The sequence below is a fragment of the Bufo bufo genome, chromosome 7 (assembly GCF_905171765.1).
Source record: "Bufo bufo chromosome 7, aBufBuf1.1, whole genome shotgun sequence".
Classification (NCBI taxonomy): domain Eukaryota; kingdom Metazoa; phylum Chordata; class Amphibia; order Anura; family Bufonidae; genus Bufo; species Bufo bufo.
In genome coordinates, this window is record NC_053395.1 from 130,250,305 (window position 1) to 130,269,872 (window position 19,568).

The window sequence follows — 19,568 nt, forward strand, 5'->3', positions numbered from 1 at the left end:
GGGAGCCCCCTTTTTCTTCGTAGAGAAAAGACTCCTCCCTGCGTCCCTGCATAGACTACAGAAAGCTTAACGACATAACCGTAAAAAAACTGTACCTGTTCCCACTGATTTCAGAACGCATCGAGAGACTCCGGGCAGCAAAGATCTTCACTAAACTCGACCTTCGAGGGGCCTACAACCTCGTCCGAATCCGCCCTGGGGACGAATGGAAGACCGCCTTCCGAACACGTTATGGTCACTTCGAGAACCTGGTCATGCCTTTCGGACTCTGCAATGCTCCCACCACCTTCCAGCACTTCATTAACGACGTCCTCAGGGACATGCTGGATCTGTTTGTAGTCGTTTACCTGGACGACATCTTGATCTTCTCTGAAGACCTCGAGCAGCACCGTGAACACGTCCGCAGGGTACTGCAGAGACTCCAACAGAACTCTCTCTATATCAAGCTAGAGAAATGCGAGTTTGAGCAAACCACCACTCAGTTCCTCGGATATATCATCTCCCCAGAGGGCCTAAGTATGTACCCGGGGAAGGTCCAAGCCGTGATGAACTGGCCCCTTCCGAGAAACGAGAAGGAGATGCAAAGATTCATTGGCTTTGCCAACTTCTATCAGAAGTTTATCCGGAACTTCTCCAAGGTCATAGCACCAATCACCCAACTCACCAAGAAGGCAGTCCCCTTCTCCAGAACACCCGAGGCCCAGGAGGCCTTCACCAAGTTGAAACTCCTCTTCACTTCTGCTCCAATCCTAATCCACCCGAACCCCGAGCTGCCATTTACAGTCGAAGTGTCATGCCCCACTCTGACGATGTGCGGAGGTCGGCCAGGATTGCAGCACGAGTTTTGTGTTTGTTTTGGAGTCGTGCTGGATCCGCCCCTCATCAGGTGCACTGGGTGGAGTCATTAGTTTAAATAGCTCCTCAGCCCAGTGCCCTGAGCGGATTATACTCATTATTGTGGTCTTGGAAGCTAGGAAGGAAGGTTGGCTGTCTGTTCCAGCTCAGGAAGATAAGTGTTGTTTCTAGTTGGTTGTTTTGTGTCATCTATCCCATCCAGGTTCTGTGCGAGCTGGCTGCTCCTATTTCCCACTTCACCATCTCAGGGAATTCAGGGTTTTGGCAGCCCAGGCACGGGGACACCTCATACCTACCTTAAAGGTCTGTAGGTGGGCTGAGCAGTGCAGAGAAAGAGGTCAGGGATTAGCTAGGAGGTGACCCTTCCCCTGTCTCTCGCCCAGAGCCTGGTTGGTGCGTTATCTGTTATACTGAGTGCACGCCTGCCGTGACATTATAATCCGCCATACTGTGACTGCCATCACTCAGCGCTTTTGTGATGGCGTCAATTGATGCACTGAGTGACCGCATGCAGGGTTTATCCCTAGAGGTTGCTGATCTGCGTAGTTCGGTCACACAGTGTCAGAGGTTTCTGGCATCAGGTACAGGTCAAATTGGTGGGGAGCCTAAAGTCGCTCTTCCCGAGAGATTTACAGGGGGTACGGATGATTTTTTCCGCTTTAAAGAGTCATGCAAATTGTACTTTCGACTGCGTCCATTTTCGTCAGGTAATGAAGATCAGAGGGTTGGTATCATCATGTCTCTGCTTAAAGGGGACGCGCAATCCTGAGCTTTTTCTCTGCCGCCCAGTTCTCTGGCTCTCCGGTCAGTGGAGGAATTTTTCCAAGCCCTGGGATTGATTTACGATGACCTAGATCGGGTCTCGATGGCAGAATCAAAATTGCGTAACTTACTACAGGGTAAACATACTGCAGAGCGTTACTGCACAGAGTTTAGGAGGTGGGCTACTGAGTCGGGGTGGAACGACCCCGCGTTACGTAGTCAGTTTTGTCAGGGGTTATCTGAAAGGTTGAAGGATGCCCTGGCTTTTCATGAGTATCCGGATACTTTAGAGAATGCAACGTCTTTGGCTATACGGTTGGATAGACGTATCAGAGAGAGGTGTAAGGGTCCCTCCGTGCAGGGGATCCCTCCTGCGTGTGGTTTTGTTTCTCCTACTGCCCAGGGTGATATTACTTATAACTCTGGGGTAGGGGAGGAACCCATGCAGTTAGGTCAGATATCTTGCCATTCTGATAGTAGAGACTTTAGAAAAGTGCACAATCTATGTTACTTTTGTGGAAAGAGGGGTAATTTTATTTTTTCTTGTCCTCATGTTAAATCACAGGTGGAAGAGAAAAAGAAAAAAGAAAAAAAAACTCCCCTCACACTTGGTTGTATGAATGGTGTGGTGGAGCAGACAGGTATGCAAGCTCCCTGCAGTTCCCGTTTTCTCCTTTCAGCTATGGTGGCGCTAGAGTCAAAAAATGTGTTTGTTGATGTATTCCTTGATTGTGGTGCTGGGGTAAACCTAATTGACTTCAAGGCCTGGAACTAAGTACTTGCACGTTAGAGAACGAGATTCGTGTTTTTGCAATTGATTCTTCCCCTCTTTCTCAAAGGAGCCTTACTCACATTGTTCATGGTATTCACTTAAGGGTGGGTGATTCACATGCTGAAATTATTTCTTGTTTTGTCATGAAGGATTTGCCAGCTCCTATAGTTTTGGGGTTGCCATGGTTGACTAGACATAATCCAATTATAGACTGGCAAGCGAAACAAATCATTGGTTGGAGCGAGTTTTGTTCGGATAATTGTCTTGGCACATCTATCTCTGGTGTGTCCATTACAGCTTTACCTCAGTATCTCTCGGATTTTGCAGATGTCTTTTCGGAGGGTGGGGCTCAGGAATTGCCCCCTCATTGAGACTATGATTGTCCAATTAATCTCATTCCTGGCGCTAAATTGCCAAAGTCTCGGCTTTACAACCTCTCTCAACCCGAAAGAGAGGTCATGCGAAAGTATGTCGCCGAGAGTTTGGCAAAGAGTCATATTAGACCACCTAAGTCTCCAGTGGCAGTAGGTTTGTTCTTTGTGAAGAAAGAAAGATGGATCACTGAGACCGTGTTTGGATTTCCGGGAATTGAACTGTATTACAGTCTGGGATCCATATCCCCTGCCCTTGATCTCTGATCTTTTTGATCAGATTGTTGGAGCCAAGGTGTTCTCCAAGTTGGATTTGTGAGGAGCCTACAATCTGATCAGGATCAAGGAGGGGGATGAGTGGAAAACGGCCTTCAATACGCACGAGGGTCATTTTGAGAACCTGGTGATGCCTTTTGGGTTGACGAACACGCCAGCAGTATTTCAGCGATTCGTCAATGACATTTTTCATCACTTGGTGGGGAGGTTCGTAGTAGTTTACCTGGATGACATTTTAATTTATTCTCCTGATCTGAAGACCCATCAGGATCATGTGAAACAGGTTTTGACGATCCTTCGGGAGAATAAGTTATATGCCAAGTTGGAGAAATGTTTGTTTGCGGTGCAAGAGCTTCCGTTCTTGGGATACATGCTTTCTGATTCCGGTTTTCGTATGGACACCGAAAAGGTCCGGGCGGTTCTGGAGTGGGACCGACCAGAGAATCAGAAAGTTTTGATGCGGTTCTTGGGGTTTACGAATTATTATAGGAAATTTATTTCAAATTATTCTACCATAGTAAAACCTCTTACTGATATGACCAAGAAGGGCGCCGATGTCTCTGTCTGGTCGGATGAGGCATTGCAGGCCTTTTCGGCTGTTAAGGAGCGTTTTGCGTCCACTCCCATTCTGGTGCAGCCGGATGTGTCTCAACCATTCGTAGTGGAGGTTGATGCATCAGAGGTGGGGGTTGGGGCGGTGCTGTCACAGGGTTCATCTCCTGGCAAGTGGGTCCTGTGTGCCTTCTTCTCCAAGATGCTCTCGGTCGCCGAGAGGAGTTATGATGTTGGAGATAGAGAGTTGTTGGCTATCAAGTTGGCCTTTGAGGAATGGCGCCACTGGTTGGAGGGGGCGTCTCACCCCGTTACGGTGTATACTGACCATAAGAATTTGGCTTACCTGCAATCTGCCAAGCGTCTGAACCCTAGGCAGGCCAGATGGTCACTGTTTTTACCAGGTTCAATTTCGTGGTTACCTTTCGCCCAGGGGTCAAGAACGTCAAGGCAGATGCCTTGTCTCGCAGCTTTCCTGGGGGAGGTGATTCAGAAGATCCGGCGCCGATTTTGGCGGATGGGGTGGTGGTCTCCGCTCTGTACCCTGAATTGGAGATGGAGGTGTTGGGAGCCCAGGAGGGGGCTCCTGGTTCTTGTCTCCCAGGGAGGTTGTTTGTTCCTGAGGGCCTATGATACAAGGTGTTCAAGGAACATCACGATACTGTTCTCGCTGGACATCCTGGTGGTAAGTCCACCTGTGATCTAGTATCCCGGAGGTTCTGGTGGCCAGGGTTACGTAAGAGCATTGAGAATTACGTGACAGCTTGTGAAACCTGCGCTCGGTCAAAGGTTGCTCATACTCGACCGCCTGGTTCACTTCTTCCATTGTCTATTCCATCTCGTCCTTGGACGCATTTGTCTATGGACTTTATTACGGATATGCCGAGTTCCTCCGGGAGAACAGTGATTTTGGTGGTGGTTGACCGTTTCAGTAAGATGTCTCACTTTATACCACTAACTAGTCTGCCTAACGCTAAGACTCTTGCGCAGATTTTTGTGGATAATATTGTGAAATTGCATGGTATTCCTTCGGATGTGGTCTCCTACCCGAGAGAAGGGTCGTAGGGGCCACCTACTCTAAAGAACTCCTGGGCACAATCAAAGAAGGATACGAAAATGACCCCTTCGTCGCCCACCCCGCAAGGAATGTCAGTCTTACGTTTAAGAATGGTCATTGGTTTCATCAGGACCTACAACTATATGTACCAGAAATCGCACGGCTCGAAGTGCTCAAACTCAACCATGACTCCAAGCTGGCTGGCCATTTGGGCACAAGAAAGACCCAGGAGCTTCTCTCCCGCTCCTTCTGGTGGCCAACATACAAGGAGGACATCAAGAGGTACATCTCCTCGTGCTCGGTATGTGCCCGCAATAAGACTCCTCGTTCCTCTCCTGTGGGTCTGTTACAACCCCTCCCGATTCCCTCCCGCCCCTGGGGCTCGATCTCCATGGACTTTGTGGTAGACCTTCCTCCTTCAAAAGAGATGAACACCATCCTGGTCGTGGTCGACCGCCTCACCAAGATGGCCCATTTCATCCCCTACAAAGGCCTACCCACCGCCAAACAGACGGCCGATCTTATTCTCAGAGAGGTCTTCAGGCTGCATGGGATCCCGGACGACGTGGTCTCCGACCGAGGTGTACAATTTGCCTCAAAGTTCTGGAAGAACTTCTGCCTGGCGCTCGGGGTTAAAGTGATCCTGTCCTCCGCTTTCCACCCTCAGTCAAACGGGCAGACGGAGAGAACTAATCAGACCCTAGAACAGTACCTACGCTGTTTCAGCTCCCACCTGCAGGATGACTGGCTTGACCATCTTCCCACGGCCGAGTTCACCTACAACAATGCTGAGCACAGCTCAACCAAGCACAGCCCCTTCTTTGCTAACAGAGGCTCGCACCCGGTGTTCATTCCCCACCTACCCGTCGCCTCCACCCTCCCAGCAGTGGCCGAACGCCTAGCAACCCTACAGGAGGCACAAAAGAACATTATAGACAACCTCCAGGTCTCCCAGAGGCGCTTTAAACAGGGAGCAGACAGACGTCACAAACCCACCCCGGGCTTCCATGTGGGAGACAAGGTGTGGCTGTCCACCAGGAACCTCAGATTGAAGGTCCCCTCCAAAAAGTTGGCCCAAAGATACATGGGTCCGTTTCGGATCACCGCACAAATCAACGAGGTCACGTTCCGGCTCGACCTTCCGGACTCCATTAGGGTGCACCCTGTCTTCCATTGCTCCCTCCTCAAGCCATACGTGGAGAACACCTTCACAGGCCGCCACTCGCCCCCTCCACCACCCATGAGGGTACAGGGTGAAGAAGAATATGCTGTCGCAAAGATCCTCGACTACAGGATCCACCGGGGAAGACTACAATACCTAATTGGGTGGGAGGGTTACCCTCCCGAGGATAACTCCTGGGAGCCAGAAGAAAACGTCCACGCCCCCAGACTGGTAAAAGAGTTCCACCAATGGCACCCTGGTAAGCATGCCCCTGCACCTTGGAAGGGGGGGAGTACTGTCGGGATTCGAACCCGTGACCAGCCACATCCCAGGCGGTAGCCCTGCTTACTAGGCTACCGTCCTCTCAGGACATTCCTCCCTGAAGCCTATTATTTAACCTCAGTTTTGCCAAGCCTTGCTCATCACCCTTGATTCCCCAAACCTGGTATTTCCCTATATAAGTCCAGCCCCTTGCACTCCAGCTTGCTTATTATTGAGCTCCTGAGCCTTGATCAAGCGTCTCCTCATCTGCTGCTCTTGCTACTACTGTAAGTCCACTGCTGACCAGGAATTGACTACCGACTACTCTTCTGCTTTATCCCTACCTACTGAACTGCTACCACCGTTGCCCATCCGGATTGTCTGACCACGCTTACTGCCGCCTGCCCTGACCACAGGCGGGCTGGGCCATGGGGCAGGGAGGCAATTGCCCCCCAGGCCGCCCTTCACGGGCGGGCTGGGACGGCCGCCCTAAAGCACTTAAAACGGCCGCTGTGCTGTCTGAGCACAGAGCGACCGGTCCGGGACCAGGAAGCCGCGGTGAAGGCTTTGAAGTTTGTACTCACCGGCGCTTCCTGGTCCTCGGCTGTGTCTGTGCAGGGCTGCGCACAGGCGTAAGGCAGTTTGTGAGTGACGTCACACAGCTGTGCGCAGCCTTGAACAGCCGACAGCAGATCGCTGGAGCCTGGAGGAGAGAGGAGCAGAGTGGAGGAGGCGGAGCCCGGCCAGTGTCCATTCCAGTTCCAGGAGCAGAAGGAAAAGTGTTTTTTTTTAGGCTGATGCAGGACAATCACTCAAAGGGGGGGGGCCGGCCGGGGGCTGATGAATTGATGCGGAGAGGAGGAGAGGTTGCTTTTGGGGGGGGGGGGGCGCCTGGCACTATGGGGGGGCTGACACTATGGGGGGGCTGGCACTATGAGGGAAGCTGGCACTATGGGGGGGCTGGCACTATGAGGGGGAGCTAGTACTATGGGGGGGGCTGGCACTATGGGGGGGGGCTGGCACTATGGGGGGGGCTGGCACTATGGGGGGGCTGGCACTATAAGGAGAATGGCACTATGGGGGGGGGGACCGGGGGCTGATGAATTGATGTGGAGAAGAGGAGAGGTTGCTTTGGGGGGGGGCGGCCTGGCACTATAGGGGGGGCTGGCACTATAGGGGGGGCTGGCACTATGGGGGAGCTAGCACTATGGGGGGAGCTGACACTATGGGGGGGCTGGCACTATAAGGGGGCTGGCACTATGGGGGAGCTGGCACTATGGGGGAGCTGGCACTATGGCGGGGCTGGCACTATGGCGGGGCTGGCACTATGGGGGGGAGCTAGCACTATGGGGGGGCTGGCACTATAGGGGAGCTGGCACTATAAGGGGGCTGGCACTATAAGGAGGATGGCACTATGGGGGGGCTAGCACTATGGGGGGGCTGGCACTATGGGGGGAGCTGGCACTATGAGGGGAGCTGGCACTAAGTGTGCTCTGGCAGATAATTATTTCTATTGGTGGGATTTTGGGGAGCACTGTTACTTTGGGGGCACCCTGGCATAGTATCAGCTTAGCACAATTATTTTTGGCGGACATTATCTTAATACTATTAGTGTCTGGGCGCAGTTATTTTTTTAGAGCACTGTGTGCCAATAATTGTGTAGTAGTAGTATTCCCAGGGGTACTGTTTCTGCAGTATAGTATTGGGGGCATAGCGGGTAGAGTATTGGGGGCACGATCTGTGTGGTAGTAGTATTTCCAGGGGGACTGTTTCTGCAGTATAGTATTGGGGGGGGGGCAGGAAACTAATGTCTGTTTCTAAATCTCTGCATAGACGGGAGATGGCAGAAAAATCATCATGGCTGTCTGGTCTGAATGGAGAAGATGAGGAAAGAGAACGTCTACATCAAAGGAGACATCACTGGATGTAAGAGGTATGTGGTGCTATGTAGGAGAGGAGATGCTCCGGCTCCTCCTCCTGCCATTTGCAGAAGGAGGATTCAGAGCTGAGTGAGAACAACGAAAGGGGGCAGCAGGCCACGGGCGGGTGGCAGATTGTGGGGGGGAACCACAAGCCTTGAGCAGGATCAGGGGAGGGAGGAGAGCTGAGGAGCTTCCTGGCTGTAGCTTGTTGTATAAGCAGGCAGTGCAGCCAGGACAGACCCTCCCCTCTCCGTATGATGTGTAGACAGGCCTCAACTATAGAATGTCAGCTGTACAGTGTGTGTTGGGAGTGGCCTATTATATGTAGGAGGGGCTTTTAATAATGGGCGGGGCTAAAATGGGCCACTTGACTGGATTTTCCCCCCAGGACTAAGGCTGCCAGCCCTCCCCTGGCCCTGACCCACCGCCTGCCAACCAACTATGCCTCTGCCAGACTTCCTGCACCTACTACCTGCCTGCGGTCCTTGCCATTGGGCTCCACTCCTACCTACAGCCAACTGTCCTCTGACTCAGGTGAGCCTTTGGACTGTTACAGTAGGCCTGAAGTAAATATATCTTTGCACAAATAGGCTGTATTTCAAATGGCTGTATTTCAAATGCCTAATTCAAACCCCTGTATGTAGGGGGGTATCTCACACGGTCTGAACCTGTGTAGGCCTGAAGTAAATATATCTTTGCACAAAAAGGCTGTATTTCAAATGGCTGTATTTCAAATGCCTAATTCAAACCCCTGTATGTGGGGGGTATCTCACACGGTCTGAACCTGTGTAGGCTTGAAGTAAATATATCTTTGCACAAAAAAGGCTGTATTTCAAATGGCTAATTCAAACCCCCTGTATGTAGGGGGGTATCTCACATGGTCTGAACCTGTGTAGGCCTGAAGTAAATATATCTTTGCACAAAATGGCTGTATTTCAAATGGCTGTATTTCAAATGCCTAATCCAAACCCCTGTATGTAGGGGGGTATCTCACACGGTCTGAACCTGTGTAGGCCTGAAGTAAATATATGTTGTAGATTGCTAACACAATATGAATGCTGTATATAGTTAACTTGAATTTAACACTTGCATATCTGGTAAATACTGTTTTTTGAAAAAAAAGTGTGTTTTTCAAACCCCAGAAAATGATGGGTGTATTTCTACCTTAAATTGCACACTGACTAATCCAGATATTGTAGTTTGCCCCAAAAAAATGGTCCCAAAAGCTCAGATGCAGTGCTGGTGCACTGAGTATGCAAAAAATGGCCGCCGCCACCCACCTAACAGAATTCAAAAAGTTAGTATTTTTGGTCAATGAGCTCAAGGCAGGGTAAAACGATAGTGCCCTGCACCCACACAACTATTTGTCTGTAGATCGCTGAGTTAGATTCTCTCCTATGCTCTCCCTGAAATCACAAGTCCAGCAGCATCCTCTCCCTACACTTGTAACAGCAGAGTGACGTGCAGCGCTACATGACCCAAGCTTATATAGTGCCTGGGTCACATGTTGCTCTGGCCAATCACAGCCATGCTATTAGTAGGCATGGCTGTGATGGCCTATTGGGGTAAATAGTATGACACTTGTTGATTGGCTGCTGTCTTTCAAAAAGCACCGAACTTTTACGAAAATGTTCGGGTCCGGGGTTCAAAAATCCTAAAGTTCGCTACGAACCCGAACTTTACAGTTCGGGTTCGCTCAACCCTACTTATTAAATATAACATTTAATATGTAGAAGGTGAGCATTAAGGGATGGGGAAGTCGCCGTGATGCTGATGGTGCACGCAGAGGCAGTGGCCCTGGGCACGGTGAAACTGTGTCTGCTGCCAGAGTACAAGAAAAACTATCATCCAAGATACCTAGCTTCATGTCCCAGTTTGCAGGGCTGCACAGGACACCACTCTTGAAGTCAGCCCAGTGCGAGCAGGTGGTCGGTTGGACTGCAGCAGATAGTGCTTCCAGTCAGTTAAGCACCACCCTGTCTTCCACCAAGTCCAGTCTCAGTAGCCAGGAGTCTAGTCCACACAATCCCCACCCTGATCTTCCTTCCTCCCACCATTTACAGTCTGGCCAAACAAGTGATCCCACACTCGGATATTCTGAGGACCTCTTTGCATCGCCATTAATTGGTTTGGACCTCTCACCAAGCACGCTTGAAGAGGGACCTGAGATCTTGTGCCACCAATTCCTAACCTCTTGAGCATCCAGAGTCACAAGAACATGACACTAGGGAACGGCCATTAGTGTGCAGCACCAGTCAGTCATCATTCGGTACCTGGAAGCAGTGTAGCACTGCAGTGGGGAAGCGGCAACAGGTTGTGCTGAGGCTGATCTACCTAGGTGACAAACAGCACACTGCCGCAGAGCTGTGGCAGGGGATAAGAGACTAGACTGAGCTGTGGCTCTCAAAACTCAACCTAGAACCAGGCATGGTTGTGTCTGATAATGGCTGTAACTTGGTGGCGGCTTTGGAGCTGGGCAACCTTAGACACATCCCATGCCTTGCCCATGTATTAAACCTTGTTGTTCAGCAGTTTCTAAAAAAAGAACCCAATTTTCCTGAGCTACTGGTGAAGGTGTGCCGCATGTGTGCACATTTCAGCAAGTCAACGACAGCTTCAGCCGGTCTGTCAACACTGCAGCAGCGCTTGAAATTGCCAGCTCACCGGCTGTTGTGCAACGTGAGCACGTGCTGGAACTGGACGTTCCACATGTTGGCCAGGCTTTGTGCGCAGCAGAGGGCAGTTGTGGAATACCAGCTGTAAAATAGTCATCGCCTTTCCAGTCAGCTTCCACTATTCACAAGCGAGGAGTGGGCATGGATGTCTGACCTCTGTGAGGTTTTACGCAATTTTGAGGAATCAACACAGATGGTGAGCGGCGATAACGCTATTATCAGCATCACCATCCCACTTCTGTGTCTTCTCAAATGCTCGCTGCTCACAATTAAGGATGACGCTGTGCATGTGGAAGAGGTGGAAATGGGGAAGACATTACACAGGTTGATGATAGCCAGACCACCCTCAGTTCGTCTTCTCAGCGCGAATTGGAGGCTGAAGAGGAGGAGGAGGATGAGCAGGAGACGGTAGCCTCAGCCACGGAGGGTAGTACCCATAGAAGTTTAATTCCTTCTGTTCTGCGTGGGTGGGCAGAAGAGGAGGAAGAGGATGAGGAGATTGGGAGAGATCCTCCTGATGAGGACAGCGAAGTCTCGCCTGTTGATACTCTAGCACACATGGCTAACTTGATGTTAGGCTGCCTTTCCCATGCCCCGCATTAAAAAAAACATGGATTACTGGTTGTTCACCCTTCTCAACCCCCGCTACAAAGAGAAATTCTCATCTCTCGTTCCTCTGGTGGAGAGGACAAGCAAAATGGTGCAATACCAGAAGATCCTTGTTGGAAAATTGCTCCAAAATTTTCCATCTCACAACGCAGACGGCAGAGTCCATACTTCCTTGGCCAACCGAGGAGGGGAGACAAGGGGAACACACAGCAGTTCCAACAGAGGCAGGGCAACAAAGCTTGGGACAGTTTCATGACACCCCGCCAGCTCCCTCACCCTGATGTGCAGCCTACTGCCACAAGGAAAGAAAAATTTTGGAAGATTGTGAAGGAGTACATAGCAGACCGTATCAGCGTCCTCAATGATCCCTCAGTGCCTTACAACTACTGGGTGTCCAAGCTGGACACGTGGCACGAACTTTCTCTCTACGTTTTGGAGGTGCTGGCCTGCTCTGCCGCCAGCGTTTTGTCTGAGCGTGTATTTAGTGCTGCTGGTGGCATTATAACAGATGAGTGTATCTGCCTGTCAACTGAAAATGCTGACAGGTTGACTGATATAAAAATAAACAAGGCCTGGATTGACCATGACTTCTCGACTCCACCAGAGGAATGCGGATGATGAACAAAAAAGCACTTTACATGTGTTATTTTTAATGTAGTTAATAGACTGTATTCCCATGCACCCCTTCCACCACAAACAAGGGTATATGATTGAATCTTCCTTATCTCATCCTCCTCCTCCTCCTCTTCTGTCATATCAACATGAATTGCTTATTTGTCACATATAATGCCCTCGCATATTTCCTTTGAATATCATTTTTTAGAGGGTCCGCTCACCAGCAGTCCCTCACATATAATTTTTACAGGGTCAGCTCACCTGCAGGCCCGCAACTCAATGTAATTGAGGCCCTCCTTTATGTGATATACAGGTTGTATCCGAGTGCCTCTTTCTTGTAATTTTTGGCAGCACTTGCACTTTATATACAAGTAAATATACAGGAAATAATGTTTTCAAATAAATTTTCCTATAAAATTGATTTTTTTACTTTAGTTTTGTGCGTAAAACCTTAATTAGATTGTGGGCCTGGTGATCAGTTTAAGGCCTTTTAAGCAGCATCAGCAGCAGCATGGTGATAAAAATGAGTGGTAAGGTGAAATACTGTGGAAATGGCAGCATGAGGAGGCCACATAGTGGCACAATGACTAAGTCTGGATAAAAGATTAAGGCCACAGATTGTTTAGAAAGATGCAGATGGAAACAATTCTGTTGAGCTGTATGACGGTCACCTGCAGATTAATGCAGCCATCAAAATCAAGTTGGGTTTGTCGGTTCCACCTCAGCTCACCAGCAGGCCTGCACCTAAAATCTTTTACTGGGTCAGCTAACCTGCAGGCCCGCAACTCAAATCTTTTACAGGGTCAGATCACCCGCAGGCACGCACCTAAAATCTTTTACAAGGTCAGCTGACCTGCAGGCCTGCAACTCATGCTGCCTTGCTTTGAAGTAGTAGCCGTAGCCATTTATCTGGCTCCCTCTCCGAAATCGAACAATGATTCCACGTTACCATTGGTCACCATGTTAGGCGCATAAAAGAACATCGAAGGTTGATAGGAAAGATATCCAAATGGATCGTGGACGTCACGGGGACGTGCGATCAGGCAGAAGTTATCTAGAGTCAACAAAGTGGCAGCAGGGCCTCTCATGTATAACGTTTCCTCATCCAAAATACTGCAGTGACATTCCCTGTAATTTTTTATTACTCATTCCAATAACAGGGCATTTTAAGAGTCCTGTATTGTTATTTATAGTCACTACCTCCACGAGTCGGGAGTGTGTGATTTGCGCGCCATCCGCTTGCCTTCCTTGGATGTGGTAGCCGTTTCTCAAGCTCACTCTCATTCTCCGTTACCCGTAGTTTACAATGGTTTTGAGCTGACAATTATATCAAAAGTTGATAGGCCAGACATCCGAATGGATCGTCGCCATTACAGGGACGTGCCATTGGCCCCAGGTTAGCTAGAATCACCAAAGCGGCAGCAGGCCACCGTTCATAATTTTTTAGATGGTCAGATCAGCAGGCCCTTGCTCCTAATGTTTTTGAGGGTCAACAGCAGGCCATCAATCATAATTTTTAAAGGGTGTGTATGATGCCCTCCTTTATCTGTAACTAAGGTTGTATCGGGAGTGCCTCTTCCAGTTATTGGATACCACCGCCATACAGTGATAACACCGCCATACAATGATAAAACCACCATACAGTGACCGGATAAGAGGGCACAGTACAGGGAATGACTAGGGGCACTGTACAGGGTGTGGTAAGAGGGCACAATGCAGGGTATAAAGGGACACAGTACGGGATGAGGAGCACAGTACTGGATGGGGGACACAGTACAGGGTGGGGGGCACAGTCACATGACCCGGTGACGTTAGAAGGTCCTTATGGTGAATGCGGTTCAGACACCACCATAATGAGAGGCAGGGGCCTGGGGCCATGGATGGTCAGGAGGGATGGACACAGCAAGTAGGTGGAAGGGGCTCTGAGGGGGATTCATGCAACAAGTAGTGGCAGGAGGTCTGTGCAGGGCAGCAATAGGAGATAGGAGGGTGGAACAGGAGATCTGGAAACATGAGGGAGGAAAGGAGACACCAGGGGCTCCATGAGGATGAGCTAGGACAGGACAAAGTTCTTTTTTTTTTTTCTAGTGTAATGCTTTAGTTTAAATGTCAGTTCTTGTTCCTCTGTCCATGGCATCTAGGCATCCTCTGTCCATGCTCCAAACAACATTTTATTGTATTGTACATTGTATTACATTGTATTGTACAGTGACAATAAAGGCATATTATCTTATCTTATATAGGGGGGGGACAGGTGTCATGGAGGCCAACTGCTTAATGAAACAGTAAAACAACTGAATAGAACGATCTGCTGCTCGATGCTGCTTCAGAGTCCCCCCCCCCCCCTCCTGTCCCACAGAGAAGAGACAGTCACAGTGTTGACTTACTGACAACCTGTGTTCACACTTCTGCTCCAGCCCTGCCGGTCTCTCTCCTCAGGCAGCATGTCCTGTGTAGAAGGGGTGTGTCTGAGTCTCTGCAGCAGCCAGCCTCATGTGACTCAGAGGGCCCACCAAAAGGGTACTGCGTAAGTGAAAAAACGGCAATGAGAGCTTCCATCTGTATTGATGGAATTGCTCATAGCAGCTCAGTGGACCCCCCAGGATCATTGGGCCCCAGCACTTGCCCGGGTTTGCTGGGTTATGACGCCGGCCCTGGTAGGGCTAGTAAGTTATTACAATAGAAATGAAAAGATCAATAGAAATGGACATGGAATGTTAGAAATAGTCAATTGAAACATTAAACTGAATCATTAAAAATAAAAGGAATAATTAAAGGTAAATTGGTTCAAATATTATAAATATGTGCTTTTCTTATCTCTCTCTCTCTCTCTCTCTCTCTCTCTCTCTCTCTCTATATATATATATATATATATATATATATATATATATCCTGTTATGTCTGTTTTATTTATGCTCTTGATAAAGGGGTACTATCCCGAAATGCGTCAGACTTTTGTATACATTAAAGAGCTCTATTGGATCCTGGAGCCCCGGTGTCATCATTTTGGGGGACATAGAAGCCTTATTCACCTTTTAAAGGGTTTCTATCACTTCGTTTCACATATTTAGCTGTCAGACACTAGCGATCCGCTAGTGTCTGCTCTGCCCAACCATCCTAATATAATTGCTTTTGGGGCAGCTGTTTTGCTAAAAAAAAGAACTTTTATTAATATGCTAATGAGCCTCTAGGTGCTATGGGGGCGCCATTAGCACCTAGAGGCTCCGTCTACCTTCAGAAACTGCCGCCGCCCAGCGCGTCCCTCCAGCCCGCCCATCTCCTCCTGAATGCGCTCCTCCCTGTGAGCGCCTGTATTCGGTGCATGCGCAGTGAATGTCTGACCGCTTCCCTGCTCAGACATCTCCACTGCGCCTGCGCGATGACGTCATAGTGCTCCGAGGAACAGGCGCAGTGGAGATGTCTGAGCAGGGAAGCGGAGATCTCGGCGGGGGAGGTACAAGTATAGGTGTTATGTGCTTATCCTATACTTCCCTCCCTGGTCAAGTAAGTCCTCTATCAATGCTTCACTATATGCTGTAAGAAAGTGAGACATATTGATATATTGACATATGCCAAAGTTGAGTCCACACAAATTTATTTATACACTTTTTAATCCCTATATTGGACTTTTATATATGATCCTTGTATTTTATGATTCTGTATTTTACGATTATATATATATATATATATACCAGAAAAAAGAGAGCGGCACTCCAGAAAGTAAAAGCGGTGAACCCTTTATTCACACCAGTGGTGCAACGTTTTCTTCATATATTTATATATATATACAGTGGGGGAAATAATTATTTGACCCCTCACTGATTTTGTAAGTTTGTCCAATGACAAAGAAATGAAAAGTCTCAGAACAGTATCATTTCAATGGTAGGTTTATTGTAACAGTGGCAGATAGCACATCAAAAGGAAAATCGAAAAAAAAACTTTAAATAAAAGATAGCAACTGATTTGCATTTCATTGAGTGAAATAAGTATTTGAACCCCTACCAACCATTAAGAGTTCTGGCTCCCACAGAGTGGTTAGACACTTCTACTCAATTAGTCACCCTCATTAAGGACACCTGTCTTAACTAGTCACCTGTATAAAAGACACCTGTCCACAGAATCAATCAATCAAGCAGACTCCAAACTCTCCAACATGGGAAAGACCAAAGAGCTGTCCAAGGATGTCAGAGACAAAATTGTAGACCTGCACAAGGCTGGAATGGGCTACAAAACCATTAGCAAGAAGCTGGGAGAGAAGGTGACAACTGTTGGTGCGATTGTTCGAAAATGGAAGGAGCACAAAATGACCATCAATCGACCTCGCTCTGGGGCTCCACGCAAGATCTCACCTCGTGGGGTGTCAATGGTTCTGAGAAAGGTGAAAAAGCATCCTAGAACTACACGGGAGGAGTTAGTTAATGACCTCAAATTAGCAGGGACCACAGTCACCAAGAAAACCATTGGAAACACATTACACCGCAATGGATTAAAATCCTGCAGGGCTCGCAAGGTCCCCCTGCTCAGGAAGGCACATGTGCAGGCCCGTCTGAAGTTTGCCAATGAACACCTGAATGATTCAGAGAGTGACTGGGAGAAGGTGCTGTGGTCTGATGAGACCAAAATAGAGCTCTTTGGCATTAACTCAACTCGCTGTGTTTGGAGGAAGAAAAATGCTGCCTATGACCCCCAAAACACCGTCCCCACCGTCAAGCATGGGGGTGGAAACATTTTGCTTTGGGGGTGTTTTTCTGCTAAGGGCACAGGACAACTTATTCGCATAAACGGGAAAATGGACGGAGCCATGTATCGTGAAATCCTGAGCGACAACCTCCTTCCCTCTGCCAGGAAACTGAAAATGGGTCGTGGATGGGTGTTCCAGCACGACAATGACCCAAAACATACAGCAAAGGCAACAAAGGAGTGGCTCAAGAAGAAGCACATTAAGGTCATGGAGTGGCCTAGTCAGTCTCCGGACCTTAATCCAATCGAAAACCTATGGAGGGAGCTCAAGCTCAGAGTTGCACAGAGACAGCCTCGAAACCTTAGGGATTTAGAGATGATCTGCAAAGAGGAGTGGACCAACATTCCTCCTAAAATGTGCGCAAACTTGGTCATCAATTACAAGAAACGTTTGACCTCTGTGCTTGCAAACAAGGGTTTTTCCACCAAGTATTAAGTCTTTTTTTGTTAGAGGGTTCAAATACTTATTTCACTCAATGAAATGCAAATCAGTTGCTATCTTTTATTTAAAGTTATTTTTTCGATTTTCCTTTTGATGTGCTATCTGCCACTGTTACAATAAACCTACCATTGAAATGATACTGTTCTGAGACTTTTCATTTCTTTGTCATTGGACAAACTTACAAAATCAGTGAGGGGTCAAATAATTATTTCCCCCACTGTATATATATATAATCTTCTCATTAACTATATTTATCTCTATGCGTTCTTTGACACACACACACACACATGTTATTATTATATATAGAGACTGTTGTACGTGCACTTTTCCTTGGGTGTTTGATAATATTCAAAACTAGAAATCTGGGTCTGGCTCTCTGGCACCCCCACGTTGCTTCCAGGACACTCCTGGATTAGCACCACAGAACCTTTTTTCTCGGTCTCATATCATTTATAGCAGTTCACTGTTGTGTACTGATTAGAGTTGAGCGGACACCTGGATCTTCGGGTTCGACGAATTCGGCCGCACTTCACAAAAAAGTTTGACCCCGAACCCCATTGAAGTCAATGGGGACCCAAACTTTGGAGCACTAAAATGGCTGTAAAAAAGTCATGGAAAGGGCTAGAGGGCTGCAAATGGCAGCAAAATCTGGTTAAGAGCATGGCAAGTGCTCTATGCAAACAAATGTGGATAGGAAAATGACCTTAAATAACATAAAATACATAAAAATAAAAAATAATAATCTTGATCTAGGAGGACGAGGTCCATATGGAGTAGGAGGTTGAGGAGGCGATGGATGTGGCGGTGTAGGTGGAAGCAGCGGTGGAGGAGGAGGAAGCTTACACTGCTTTTTGGTTTTACATTTTTTATTAGGGTACACCCCAAAACATTGGGAAATATAACCTGTGACAACCTCCTCCAGTCGTGCTAAACACACGTTCAGACAATACACTAGCTGCAGGGCAGGCCAACACCTCCAAGGCGTAAACGGCAAGCTCAAGCCATGTGCCCAATTTGGAGACCAAGAAGTTGAAGGGGGCAGACCCATCAGTCAGTACGTGTAGACGTGTGCACATATACTGCTCAACCATGTCGCACGTCCCCGTGACATCCACGATCCAATTGGATATCTTCTCTATCAACTTTCGATGTTCTTTTCTGCGCCTACCATGGTGATCACAGTAGCGGGGAATCAGGGTTCCAGGCTGGAGAAGTAGCCTGAGAAAGGGATACCACATCCAAGGGAGGTCAATGGATGAAATTAAATGTGATCGAGCAGAAATGTGGGACAAATTATTGAAGCAGAAGCTTCCTAGTAAAGGAGGGGGCGAGTGGCAATTACCCACTCCCGACTCGGGGAGGTAGTGACGATAAATAACAATACAGGACTCTTAAGATGGCCTGTTATTTCAATGATTACAGGGAATGTCACCGGGGTATTTTGGATTTGAAAACATTAGACAGGAGAGACCATGCTGCCACTTTGTTGAGTCTAGATAACTTCTGCCTGATCGCACATGTCCACGATCCAATTGGATAGCTTCTCTACCAACTTTTGATGTTCTTTTCTGCGCCTACCATGTTGATCACGGTTAGCGGCGAATCAGGGTTTCACACTGGAGAGGGAGCGTGAGAAAGGGATACCACATCCAAGGGAGGTCAATGGCTGCAATGTAATCGAGTGGAAATGTGGGACGAGTTATTAAAGCGGAAGGATCGAATGAAAGGAGGAGACACGCGTCAATTAAAGACGAATTTTAGAAATTTAGGTCCCTGTCACCTATGCAGAGCAGGGGTTTTGCATTGGCAAAAATGGGTTAATGTCACCCACCAATGGAACAGACTATTTTTGAAAATTTCGGGCCCTGCCAACTATGCAGAGCAGGGGTTTATTCACGGCAAAACTCTGTTCATGTCACCCACCAATTGAACAGACTATTTTACAAAAATTAGGTACCTGTCACCTCTGCAGAGCAGGGGTTTGTATACAGCAAAATTGGTAAAAATGTCACCTGACAATGTAACAGACGATTTTTTTGAAATTTAGGTCCCTGTCACCTATGCAGAGCAGATGTTTATTCACAGCAAAACTGTGTTCATGTCACCCATCAATTGAACAGACGATTTTACAAAAATTAGGTCCTTGTCACCTATGCAGAGCAGGGGTTTGTATACGGCAAAAATTGTAAAATGTCACCTGACAATGTAACTGTCTATTTATTTATTTATTTATCTTTTAAAATTTAGGTCCCTGTCACCTTATGCAGAGCAGGGGTTTATTCATAGCAAAATTTTTAAAATGGCACCCAAGAATGTAACAGACGTTTTGCACCCTGCTCCCTCTTTTGCTGTGCTGGTGCCTCTGTGCGACCACCGCCTCTTTCTCCGAACTAGACAGGTCACTTACATGACCTTGATTCCATGTGGGGTCTAGTATCTCATCACCTTCCACATTATCTTCCACCCACGCTTTACCCCTGCCCTCCTTGTCAGTCTG